This window comes from Ruditapes philippinarum, unplaced genomic scaffold (assembly GCF_026571515.1).
Source record: "Ruditapes philippinarum isolate M1 unplaced genomic scaffold, ASM2657151v2 ctg4781_1_1_1_1, whole genome shotgun sequence".
Classification (NCBI taxonomy): domain Eukaryota; kingdom Metazoa; phylum Mollusca; class Bivalvia; order Venerida; family Veneridae; genus Ruditapes; species Ruditapes philippinarum.
The window spans coordinates 20911-34320 of record NW_026859069.1 but is presented as its reverse complement, the minus strand read 5'-3'; the positions used below and the strand labels follow the sequence as shown (position 1 = coordinate 34320).

Sequence of the window (13410 nt, the reverse complement as noted above, 5' to 3'; positions counted from 1 at the left end):
AAAAAAGTTGAAAACATGAATAATGCATTTACATGTATCAATTGGATAATTTTAAAAGATGTTATCTTTTTGTGTAATTGTTGCTGTTGATCTCTATAAATTGATTTATTTACCTGCTATCTAAAGTACAACTACCATAGCATTAGCATCTGCCTCAATTATCTGTAATTATCACAAATTATCACCAATTATCATGTCATTTACATTATTTATCTGCTCCAGATCTTCTTCAATACAGTTATACAGCACAGCTAAGAGACTTGTAAATAGACTCAAGTTTTTGTCTTGAGCTAGCCATTGTTTTCCATTGGATTATCTGGGGAAAATTCAATTAAGTTTTCTGGAAAGCTGTAATAAATCTTCGCCAATCAATCTGGATTCATTTAGTGCCCAAGATATTGATAAAATGGTTTCAAGTTTCCAGGGTACGGTAATTAATTACAGGAACAGCCAGACTATGTTCTTACTTAAAGGGCTGTAAATATCTGCAGCATGACCTCAAAACACTTAACACTGAAACACTCTACCAGCTGTATCACTATTTTTTATTGTTTTTTTTTTGGTTTTTTTTTGCTTCATGGTCTCAAATTCAGCACAAAAAAAAATTCTTGAATTACTGCAGAGATCCCTGACCCAGCAAGGTGACAAACATAAATTAGCCACAGCAATGCCAGTTTTTGAGATTTTATTTTTGAAAATTTCTATTATTACTTAAAAAAATACAGAGATTTTCCTGCAAAAATGTGTATTAAAGACAGATTATTAAATTAATTTTATTACTGACATGCAGAAATGCCCTCCAACAGCTCAATATCTTATAATGGAACTTGTCTAGAAAGACCAATCTTACACAATGGTAATTGCTTGCATGTAGTCTTTCAAAATAGGTTGTTTTTAAATATAAATGATTAGTTACAAAAACAACAAAAAACATTATCAATGATACCTTTTCTACGTAATGTTTGGCCTTTCATACAGGTTTTACTATATTTATAAACTCTATAAAAGTTTACCATTGCAAACACATCTATTCAAGATATTGAAATATATTCGACTGTTTTGAAAACATATTTTTATGGAAAAAGAAATATTTTTGATATATTTTCAGTGATTGTGTAGCGTGCATGAAAAGTACTGCTTCATACAAAGGGAGACAAAAAATGTTATTCTACATTCTTAGTTTAGTGTTTTCGACAGATGATTATGTTAATCATTGGAAACGGCCACAAAACTTTCAGTTAATTCTCCATGTTAATTGTTTTGTCAAACACATTATCTTAATTACAAAAAAACGAAATATAATGGAGCAACTTTTCCTCTTCTTAAAATAATTAAATATTGTTATTCTCCTGTGTTTTTACACAAACATCAATAAGAGAGAAAAAAGTCAAAATTGAGAAAAAAAATTCTAAATTTTTTGTTCAGCTTAAACTCTTTGTTTCTACAAATATCTTTAAACAGATTCAAGTAACTAAACTTCTTATAACAAGAGCCAGTTGAACCGGCGGATGCTCCCCGACTAGGTTTTGGACACAGAAAAGTATATCTTTTGTAGTTTCAGAGTTATGTCCCAGACAAAGTTCAAAGTGTGATAATTCCAAACTTAGGCAATGCAGAGTTACTGTTCTTTGCACTGCACTTCTACTCAATTAGATCTATCTACCAACTTGCTTGCAAACGTCGTCTCAATATGGTGATCATTTCTGTGAAATAGTTGTTAAATCTGACTTCAAATAACGAAGTTATGGACCAGACACAATTTTCCTTCAAGGTCATGCTGTGACCTTGACCTTCAAGGTAGCGACCAAAATGTTGCGTGTGACATGTCGTCTCAATATGGTGATCATTTCTGTGAAATAGTTGTCAAATCGGACTTCAAATAACGAAGTTATTGGCCAGTCATGATTTTGCTTCAAGGTCATGCTGTGACCTTGACCTTTAAGGTAGCGACCCAAATGTTGCACGCGACATGTGGTCTCAATATGGTGAACATTTCTGTGAATTAGTTGTAAAATTCGACTTCAAATAACAAAGTTATGGGCCAGACACAAATTTGGGACGTACGTATGGACAACCCGGCGACTATATGCTTCTCCGAAATTTTTCGGTGAGCATAATAATTCATGATACATGACAGTAGCTTTCAATGTTTTATATCACATACATACCAAATAATTAAAGGAATAAAAATAGTTAAATAAATCATTTATAACAAAATAAAGCTATGTTTTCTTAGTTTTAAAACTGCTTCTGAACTCATATAAATTTACAAACACCATTCTTGTTGCTTTTTTTTCTAATTGTTCAGTTTTAAGGAACTGCACCACAGTCAAAAAGCATAAGATGTGGGTTTCTTACATATATCAACTGGTGCACATAAAACAAAAAGATGCCAAGAGATATCAAAGAAACATACCCTGAATTATATTAAATATTGCAATATTATTCAATTCTAAAAAGCCCATTGAGTTAAAATTATTAAATTGCATTTCATTTCTGGATCATTTTTCACAATTTAAAATAATTATTTTGAATAATAGAGAGAGCGAATGATCTGAAATGGTTCACATAAGTTGTAGGTCCAGACATACAACAATAGGTCAGTAAGTTTTTAAAAAATATTTCCAGTCCCATCATGCCAAAAAATAAAACCTCAGTGGAGTCCCTTTAACCCTAACTATTTCATGTGGGATGGAGGTAGACTTTAACACTGGAACTGTTCCACCTAAGAGTAAGATGTTTCAAAATCAATTTAATAAAATTCAAACAGCCAAAACAAAAACATGTTAAACATCATTTTTTGACTTTGAAAAACACTTACCACAAACAAACTTTTCATCACAGCAACCATCTTAGCTTAGACAACACATAAAGAAAATCTGAAGAAAATAAATGTAGTAATTATTCAAAATTTCCATTTGAGCAATATATTTTTTTGTATGTGATGGCCATCTGTCAACAGCTCATACCCTTTTTAAATTTTCAAAACTTTACAGAAACACCTTGTTTTCCTGGATATTCACAGTAACAGAAGATGCATAGCCTTTATCCATTACTAGTTAAGTTTAATCAATGCTAATAAAAAGTTTGTCATATACAAGTATTTAATTTGGTTCTAGCAAAACATTTTTTTAGTGCAACTTTTAGTAATGTTGTATTACAAATTATAAAAGTGATACAAAATAGTAAATTCTTAGGTAAGGGTGGATAACACTTTTTTTTAAAAGAAAAACAAGAGGGCCAAGATGGCTGTAGATGGCTCACCTTACCCATCATACTCATCAGAGTAATTACCTAGACAAGCATTCTGACCAAGTTTCATGACAGGTGAGTCAAAAATGTGACCACTAGAGTGTTAACAAGGATTTTCCATATTTGAGCAGTGTGACCTAGTTTTTGACCCCAGGTGACCCATATTCAAACTTGATTTAGAAATCATTAAAACAAACTTTCAAACCAATTTCCAGGATATTTGGATCAAAACAGTAGCCCCTAGAGTCTGAGTGTTAACAAGATTTTTCTATTTATAGCTCCTGTGACCTAGTTTTTCATCCAAGATGACCCATGTTCAAACTCATCAGAGCAATTACCTAGACAATATCCGGACCAAGTTTGATGACAATTGAGTCAAAAATGTGACCACTAGAGTGTTAACAAGGTTTTTCCATATTTGGCAGTGTGACCTAGCTATTGACCCAAGATGACCCATATTCGAACTTGACCTAGAAATCATCGAAACACACTTTCAGACCAATTGCCAGGATATTTGGATCAAAACAGTAGCCACTTAGAGTGTTAACAATATTTTTCTTCTTTTAGCTCCTGGGACCTAGTTTTTCATCCGAGATGACCCATGTTCGAACTCATGCTAGCAATTACCTAGACAAGCATCCTGACAAAGTTTGATGATGATTGAGGCAAAAATATGACCGCTAGAGTGTTAAGTAACAAATGCGGATGGACGACTGACGTCAGACATTCAATGATCCTAAAAGCTAAACAAGAAACATGGCAATGCCATGAAACCAGGTTTTCAATTATCACCATTGTAGATAAATATGTTGTATTTGAAATACAAATACAAGCAACAAACAATGTAACTATGTGCAATGTAAAACATGAATAATGTAGGAGGAATTGCCACTGAAGAAGTGTTCACTATAATATTATGTATAAGGAAAAAAACAAAGGGCCATAATTAGGTCAAAAACTATCCAATCACAAAACCCCGACAATATGTGCCAGGGTGCTTGATGACAAAGCTTCTGTGAAAGTTTGAACAAAATCCGTTGAGAAATGTAGGACAAGTTCAGCACAGAAGAATTTGTTCACTATAATTATATTGATAATTCTGTATAATGAAAAACAAGTTACAAAGTAGACATGAAATAATATATCATATCTTTTTTAAATTACCTCCAAAGATGATATGACCTTTGACTGCCAAATCAAGTTAAAATCATGTAAACAGGATTTTCAATGTTAATGTCACTGTGACCTTGACCTTGGAGCCAGCCATGCGGAACATGCGTTCTGCACGTCATCTTGATGTGGTAAACATTTGTCTGAAGTTTCATCAAAATTCTTCAAAGGGTTGAAGAGTTACAGAGCGGACAGGATTTTCAATGTTAATGAAATCATGTAAACAGGATTTTCAATGTTAATGTCACTGTGACCTTGACCTTGGAGCCAGCCATGCGGAACATGCGTTCTGCACGTCATCTTGATGTGGTAAACATTTGTCTGAAGTTTCATCAAAATTCTTCAAAGGGTTGAAGAGTTACAGAGCGGACAGGATTTTCAATGTTAATGTCACTGTGACCTTGACCTTGGAGCCAGCCATGCGGAACATGCGTTCTGCACGTCATCTTGATGTGGTAAACATTTGTCTGAAGTTTCATCAAAATTCTTCAAAGGGTTGAAGAGTTACAGAGCGGACAGGATTTTCAATGTTAATGTCACTGTGACCTTGACCTTGGAGCCAGCCATGCGGAACATGCGTTCTGCACGTCATCTTGATGTGGTAAACATTTGTCTGAAGTTTCATCAAAATTCTTCAAAGGGTTGAAGAATTACAGAGCGGACAGGATTTTCAATGTTAATGAAATCATGTAAACAGGATTTTCAATGTTAATGTCACTGTGACCTTGACCTTGGAGCCAGCCATGCGGAACATGCGTTCTGCACGTCATCTTGATGTGGTAAACATTTGTCTGAAGTTTCATCAAAATTCTTCAAAGGGTTGAAGAGTTACAGAGCGGACAGGATTTTCAATGTTAATGTCACTGTGACCTTGACCTTGGAGCCAGCCATGCGGAACATGCGTTCTGCACGTCATCTTGATGTGGTAAACATTTGTCTGAAGTTTCATCAAAATTCTTCAAAGGGTTGAAGAGTTACAGAGCGGACAGGATTTTCAATGTTAATGAAATCATGTAAACAGGATTTTCAATGTTAATGTCACTGTGACCTTGACCTTGGAGCCAGCCATGCGGAACATGCGTTCTGCACGTCATCTTGATGTGGTAAACATTTGTCTGAAGTTTCATCAAAATTCTTCAAAGGGTTGAAGAGTTACAGAGCGGACAGGATTTTCAATGTTAATGTCACTGTGACCTTGACCTTGGAGCCAGCCATGCGGAACATGCGTTCTGCACGTCATCTTGATGTGGTAAACATTTGTCTGAAGTTTCATCAAAATTCTTCAAAGGGTTGAAGAGTTACAGAGGCGGACACAATTTCGTTTGACGCCCATCCGCCCATCCGCCCATCTGCCCATCCGCCCATCCGCCCGCCATACCCCAATCTAATAACCAGGATTTTCAAAATTGAAAACCTGGTTAATAAAGAAGAGAAAGTAATGACTAAAAGTAGTCATATCACATTTCCAGGGCTCTTGATCTCTTTTCTGTGTCAATACTAGGCACCATTTCCCTGATGGTACCCTTGTACCCTTAAACATACAAACTTCCCCTCCAATGAAAAACTAACATGAAAGTTAAGTCAGGAAGAAGTTAACTGAACTGTCTATATGCTGAATGCCAATGTAGTTTAACAATGACTGTTCAGTAAAACTACTAGACACTCACATAGTATGTATGAGCAACAAAAATTGTGCAAGTTTCTCCCTACATGGTAAAACAATGTGAATATTTCCGGTCCCAGGTAGGTACAGGTACCACTCTAGAAATTTAAACACTAAAAAATATATGTCAGATCCATAAACATTTCATAAACTCATACAATGGCAACTTAATGTTTTGATGCATACCCACTGTCATAGTAAAGTTGGCTGGCTGTATATTCCAATTACAACCCCTTGAAATTAACTGGCTTTAAAACCACAGGTTGAAGGCAAGAAAACAGGGAATTCTACATTCTGCAGTGATAAGGACTCTTTGTAAACTAAAAGTCTGCCATTACTCATCATGATGAGTGAGTGAAGCCCCTACTTGTACACAAGACATTCAAGAAAGCAAATCATTTATGACATGTGATTCATACCAGATAACTATAATCATATATTCAGCTTTCAGAAACTTCTTTCTACAGGGAAATGAAGCAAGTTATGGGAAGTAGCTCTACTTTTCTTTCTGAATTAGCAATGCAGTTTATTATAAAATGATTTTCCAGCAATATTTTTCTGATCTTTCATGAAATGAAAAACAAGATCAGAAAATGAACATGGGTGCATTATCACAAAAACATGCCTGTCAAAGAAGTATAATGGTCCTGAATTTTGCACAATTTTCCCTCTGAACTCTAAATGTCACCTTTACCTTTAAAACCCCAACTTACAAAAGCTTTGCTAAGTTATATTAAAATCCCTTTAAGGCTTAGCACTTGTATGATATAATTTGCTCCAGACAAGCATTTTCCTATGACCTTCAAATATGGTCTAAAGACTTGATTACTTTTTACTATGGTGAACATCAAGAAATACTAAAATCCCTCTATGCATAGAGAATACCCTGGAGATGAAACAGATAGCACCTGCATCAAAGGTTATAAAGAAATTCTCTGAGCTCAGACTCAGATCTCGGGTATTTGATTGGTCAGATACTGCCACAAAATGTTCACTGACCAATGAAAATCCTTATATTTGAGAAAGATCTCAGAAAAAAGTTTTATAACCTTGAGGCCTGGAGACCACAAGCAATCTCAGTCACCATATCTCTTTTCATTAAAACTGTTTAAACTTCTTTTCAATACAATTAGACCATATTTCCTTGTAACAAATATTGTTTAATTGTTGACTGTCTTAACAATAGCTTTATGATTAAATGCACTTTACCTGGATAATAAACAATGTAATAAATAAAGAAGCCACCTTATGATTACCCAATCCATTCAACATTACATCAACAATTTATATAGGCATATACATATTTATTTTATGATGTTATTTATATTAAAAAATTGCATGTAAAATTACTAAAAATATGTAATTTTACTAAAACCATGTAATCAAGATGCTACTTCCTTGTTCAAATAATGTCCACTGGCACTTAAACTTATTACAACAATTATACAATATTCCCATTTTGCAAAAATAATCACAAATGGTAAACTAGTCTACACACATTGATGGAAAATTTTGTATCAATATATCGAGAGACAAATATCAACGATATATCGATATATTGACTTTGACAGTAGATACAATTAAATACATTTTATTTAAACATGTGTCATAAATTGGGATCATGGTGTTATGCATGTTTGTATTATACATTACAAATACTACAAACTAACAGAAAGTGTTTTTTTCTGTTCTTTTTGTCACTTACATTTGAAAACTGAGTTTAAAGTTCAAGTTAGCCATGAAAACTGGAAAAAGTGACTTCTCTTATTAGGCAAAAAATAGAGTTATACAAATTTTAGCTTGTATCAATATTTAAAAATGTGTATCAATATTGTATCAGATGATGGATATCAAAATATATATAGATATTGCGATAATCAATGACAGCCCTAACAATATCTATTTATTATATAGAATAAAATGGTCAGGATTGAAGACTAGAAATATTTCTCATTAATCTGATCTGGTGAGACAAACTTAATTTGAAATACATAAAGCAGCACTTACACTAATCTCTTGGTTTTCCATTAATTATCACAGATCTGTATTACCATCAATGACCTGAAAGGAATGATGGAAAAATCATGTAACATGTTTGTCATCAAAGCAAAGGTAAAACAACACTACAATACATAATATTACAATGTATATAAAAATTAGATATGATTATCTTTCTTTAGAAATACTGATTTACTTCTCATTTATCATTCCTTGTTTTGCTAATGTATTATAATCATACAAGTTAGCTTTTGAGGGTTTTTTTCTTTCTTTCAAACTTAAAATAATTATGTTGTTTTTTTAACATTGCATGATATTACAGTAGCATATGATAAAATTATACAATAACATCATTGTAAAAAATTATGTCATTATGTATATCATTGTTGAAACACCATGACATTTCCAATACATACACAAAGCAGATATGATAACAATTATCATGATTTGTTTCACCATAATGTATAACAGAGGCAGGGCTCCAGATAATTATTTAGGGCAATGAGTATTTACTCATTGATTTTTTTGTGAATGAGTAAAACTTGAAATCTGAAATTTGGCAGGGGTATTTTTACTCCTTAAAATGTATGTAAAAGAGTAAAACATTTATTATGCTTCCATTTTTATTGCATTATCATACTTGTAATACAAGATATGTCAAAGTCATTTATTTTGCTATTTGGACTCTCTTGGTTTATAATCTTGCATTTCCAAACGGCATACGTGAGGCATGTTTCTGCTGCTCATATGTGGCAGCGCTAATTATTTCATTAATTATAACCTTCGCCGATTTTTTTCGGCTGAAAATACGAGTCAATCGTTTTAACTTTTGACAGCGACATTGTACCGGATGTTTATGAAATTGCGTTAATTCCACCACCTTACTATACATACGATGACATCCGATGATAGTCGGAACTACAGGAAGTTACCGTAAGACGTTGCAAAGCATTCATACGAAGTTAATTCCACCACCATACTATACATACGATAACAACCGATAATGGTCGGAACTACAGGAAGTTACCGGTAGACGCTTGCAAAGCATTCAGACGAAATTAAAAATAAGATAATCACTGAGTTTACTTTCGGTTACGTTTACGCGAAAGAAATGTTGCTCAATGCGTAACCTGAATTTTGTGTGCGTTTTCATATGCTCAAATTTTGTTTTGAATGCGTAAATGTGTTATTTCCATGCGTAATTTACGCGTATACGCATCTTATCTGGAGCCCTGAGAGGTCCATTAAAAACCTCTTCCCAAATAAATTTTCATTAAAATCATGCATTTACTAGCTTTTTACTTTCCCAAATTAGTTATTTTAGCAATTATTCTTCCCAAATCAAAGGGGTATTAGGCTTATTCCAAATTAAGAAATGAAAACCCTTGCAACTAGCAAAATCGTAAAACCATGATAAATAGATGCTTATAATGTTTGCAGGTTACTTTGAATTTTACAGCAAGTATTGCAATTAAAACTAATACAAAGGACATTTAAAAAAAAAATTAATCACATGCTATTCCATGAAACTAGTAAGTGTTTAAGACAACTAAATGAACAGCAGCATTACAAAAACTTCCCAGATTATTCTAAATGTTGCATAATATGATATCATAATTATTGTAAAAGGTGTCGTGTTAATGCAATAACTAATCTATCTATTCCATTATCAGCATGACAGCTATATTTATAGATTAGAAGCATTAAATATATTGATTAATTTGCATAATTAACTGAGGGGTAATCAGGACAGGTGAGGTAATAGTTTGTGAGTAATCCAGTCTGCACAAAAAAAAATTTATGGTCATAGACATTCAGGCTTTGTCCATCAAAATATCATATAGCCCAAACCAATTTTAACTGGCCCAAAAATTCTAACAAAAGTTGTGGCCAACTTACTTTAATCTGGAGAAAATAATGCAAAGTGATATCACTTGATTAACATTATTTCTGATATTCTTAGACAGGGAGTACAGTAGACTGTAACTCAAGAACTAAAGAGCGGAAAATTGTGTTGCGATGGTTTTTTTTTTTTTTTTTTTTTTAAGAAATATGTGGAAAATATATACTATGAAAGGAATGGGGTTGAATTTCAGCCCCAAATTGGCATTAAAAAGAGAACTGAATGCAGTGATTTTTAATATGTGTGCATAGAATAGAGGCTGAATATAGGCCACTCCCCAATTCACAAAACCGTCGGATATTCGCAATTTTATCATGAAAGTCACAAAAAATGTTGGTATTTTTTCCAATCAGCTCAACTATTAAATAGGGACATATGAATTTTTATGAAAAACACAATGAGCATGTTTATTATCATCTGAACAAAAAGTGGACACTTTTTATTCCCTATTTTCTATAGGGTATGGTTCTCAATTTGAAAGTGTGGACTGTTGTGGCAAATTATCAATCGTAATGAAAGTAACTGGCGCAGCAGATTTCTTCCTTTTATTTACGTATGGAGTATTTTCATAAGTCATGTGTCGTGTTTTATATATGAGCCGTGTCACGACAAAACCAACAAAAAACGCAGTCTGCTGTTCGCTATCAGTTTCTCTACTAGTTATAGAGTTGGTAAGCGAACAGCATGGATCCTGATCAGACTGCATGGATGCGCAGCCTGGTCTGGATCCCTGCTGGTCGCAAACCCATTATGTTGGTTTTGTCGTCAGGGCCAAAAAACCCTTCTTTGTAGAGGCCGAATATAGGCTGCTTCCCCAACCAAACTAGCCTCTTTTTTTCCCCAGTTTGATCCTCAAAATTCCCCAGTCTTTTTAAATTTCCCATAGAATTCAGAACAAAATTAAATGAAGGTGTTAAATTAAGGTCTTTTACTGCCTAATAAGTATTTCCCAGTGATTTTTGCTTTTCTATTTTGAAGAACTTGTTACGTCTAAGTTTGTGTTAAATTTGAGACTCCTTTTCCCAAAGTATGCCAAAATCATGCATATTTTCCCCAAGAAAAAGGCTGAGGCCCCTTCCCCAAAAATGGTGTTTTGGCCCTGGTCGTGAAACGGCTCATAATTTTGGTGCAAGATTTGGGTCGCGGAAATTGATGACAAAAATATTAGGCGGATACTGAATCAAATAAAATAGGTTACTGCGCTATTTATGAGATAAATCACAGATAAATGCTTTGTTATCAGGATGAATTATTTTACTAGTAGGCTATAAAGAGAAATTGAAATAGCATGAAATTACAGGTTTCGATCTAAATTATTTCTAATGCATTCCGTCTGCACGCTTTAGACAACTTCCGGTATCAGGACTAAAAGCTTTAACACTCGTCCTTGCCGATACGGAAAATAATATTTCATTTTCTATATCAGAGCAAGAAAACCCTATTTCCCTATTTCACAAGTACACAAGAATGTCGTCAGTTTTGAGTAAACATTTTTGAGTACACACATAGATCTCAACATTGTTGAAATTAGTTCCTGAAAATTTACTTAACATTAAACTTCATTGAAATTCTATATCGCACAACTACAAGCTACAGGGAAGGGCCCGTGATAATGTTATTAGAACTTTAAGCCCAACTCTTAATTTGTGTGATATTAGACCTGATAAGTATGCCTGTTTAATTGTACAATTTTATATTATATTGAACAAATATTAACAAACAAGCAAAGAATTATATAAAATAAGCTTGCATTCAGCGAGGTTCATAAAAGTCGTTGAAACATTTAGTTAACCTACTTCTTGAAATCATCATCATTGATTTTTAAAACAAAAACAACAATAAATTCCAAAGACAAAATGGCATCAATCTGACAGCATTGCTTCACAACCCAGTAATCTTGGCATTTTTATCATACATTTTATTTGAGCTCTTTTAATGAAGAAAACCAATATCCTGGTACCATGATAATATCGTCATAAAATTTTCTCAGAATTTCTGCACAAAATCGATCATAAAATAGCTATTACAATACAAATGAAATGGAAAATACATTGTAGCTGTAATTTTTGAACTGATAAAAAAAGTTTCCCATAATATCCATAGACATAAACACAAGAAAAAAGCCATTCAATGCTGTTTGACCAGGATCTGTTACCAGGATCTATGCTACTGGCGTCTCAGTTTTAAATGTAAATTTATATATAAATAAAAATCCCTGAAACAATGGACAATGGATAGTTTCAAGCTTTCCAGCTCATAACACAAATGTGTTGAGTAAAATTTAAATTTTTAAATTAAACAGGAACTACAATATTATGCGAAATGTTTGTGGTCAGTAAGCTGCACAACCAATAAACACAATCCGACTTATAATGTTTTGAATTGCCTATTACACTGTAATATATTATACAAGATATAAATGTAAGAATATATACATTGTATACTTATTAAGCACTTACTCCTTATTGCGATTAAAATATCTATTTAAGACAACTCTTCGGCGAATTTTCAGAAGACTGATGGTTCTATCTTTATACCAACTCTGACTTGAAAAAAATGCTTATATATTTAACCTACCTTGGCTCTTTCACGGCGTTAAAAAAGTTCTAGTGTGACTTAAAAAAACAACCAAATCAAGGAAAACCGAACACACACATATCTACATCTAAATGCAGTCATATCTTCAACAGGTGCAAGCGTGCGATTTCAAAATTATTTAATTGAACTAATTAGAGATTACATAGTACATCGAATTACATTCAAGTGATAAGACATCTGAAACTGGAATAAATCAAAATCAAGCAAAAAATGGCTTTCATTGACTGTCAAGACTCTTTCGGAAAATGAATGCAGATTCATTCGCAAAAAAAACAAAGTTTTTATTCGTTAAAGTAGACATTTTCTAAAGTGATGAAATTAAGAATGTATCACGATTTTTTTCAACAATATTACAATCATTACAATAGCAAACCAGCAAGTTTTTAAGTATCCAGGATTCATTCATAACCAAAGCTGCTTTGTTCAACCCTCAGTATAATAGTAATTGAAAAAGAGACTTTTTTTCAAAGCCATTAAAAAGCAAACGTCTTAATGTATCTCATAAAAAAGTAATTACATGTATTATAATTTAACTTTAAAAATCCTTATAGCTCAGTTTGAGACGTATCCCTTTTGTTTACAGACACTTACACGTATGGATCATGAACTTTCTTATTCATGACCTGAAATGAAATGTACGTTTAACCTGAAACATTCTTCAATATAAAACATATCTAAAATATTTCTTGGGAGACAACGTTAATCCGCATTTTTCTGATATTGTTTTAGAGGTTGTAAGGTAATCAAGCTTTGTTTCAGGAACTATTTTGTAAAGAGATAATCTTTCTTGAATTGACAAATTGTTTCTTAGTTTGGTTTAAACATA

General features: G+C 33.0%; 1 long non-coding RNA gene across 1 annotated transcript; it reads right to left on the bottom strand.

Moving 5' to 3' along the window:
- Positions 1 to 2811: 2811 nt before the first annotated feature.
- On the bottom strand, positions 2812 to 11353 carry LOC132755061 (uncharacterized). The gene is made up of 3 exons (XR_009629162.1): positions 11285 to 11353; positions 8093 to 8146; positions 2812 to 2879 (listed from the first exon to the last, which is right to left on the bottom strand). It is a non-coding gene; the product is annotated as an uncharacterized LOC132755061 (long non-coding RNA).
- Positions 11354 to 13410: the final 2057 nt, after the last annotated feature.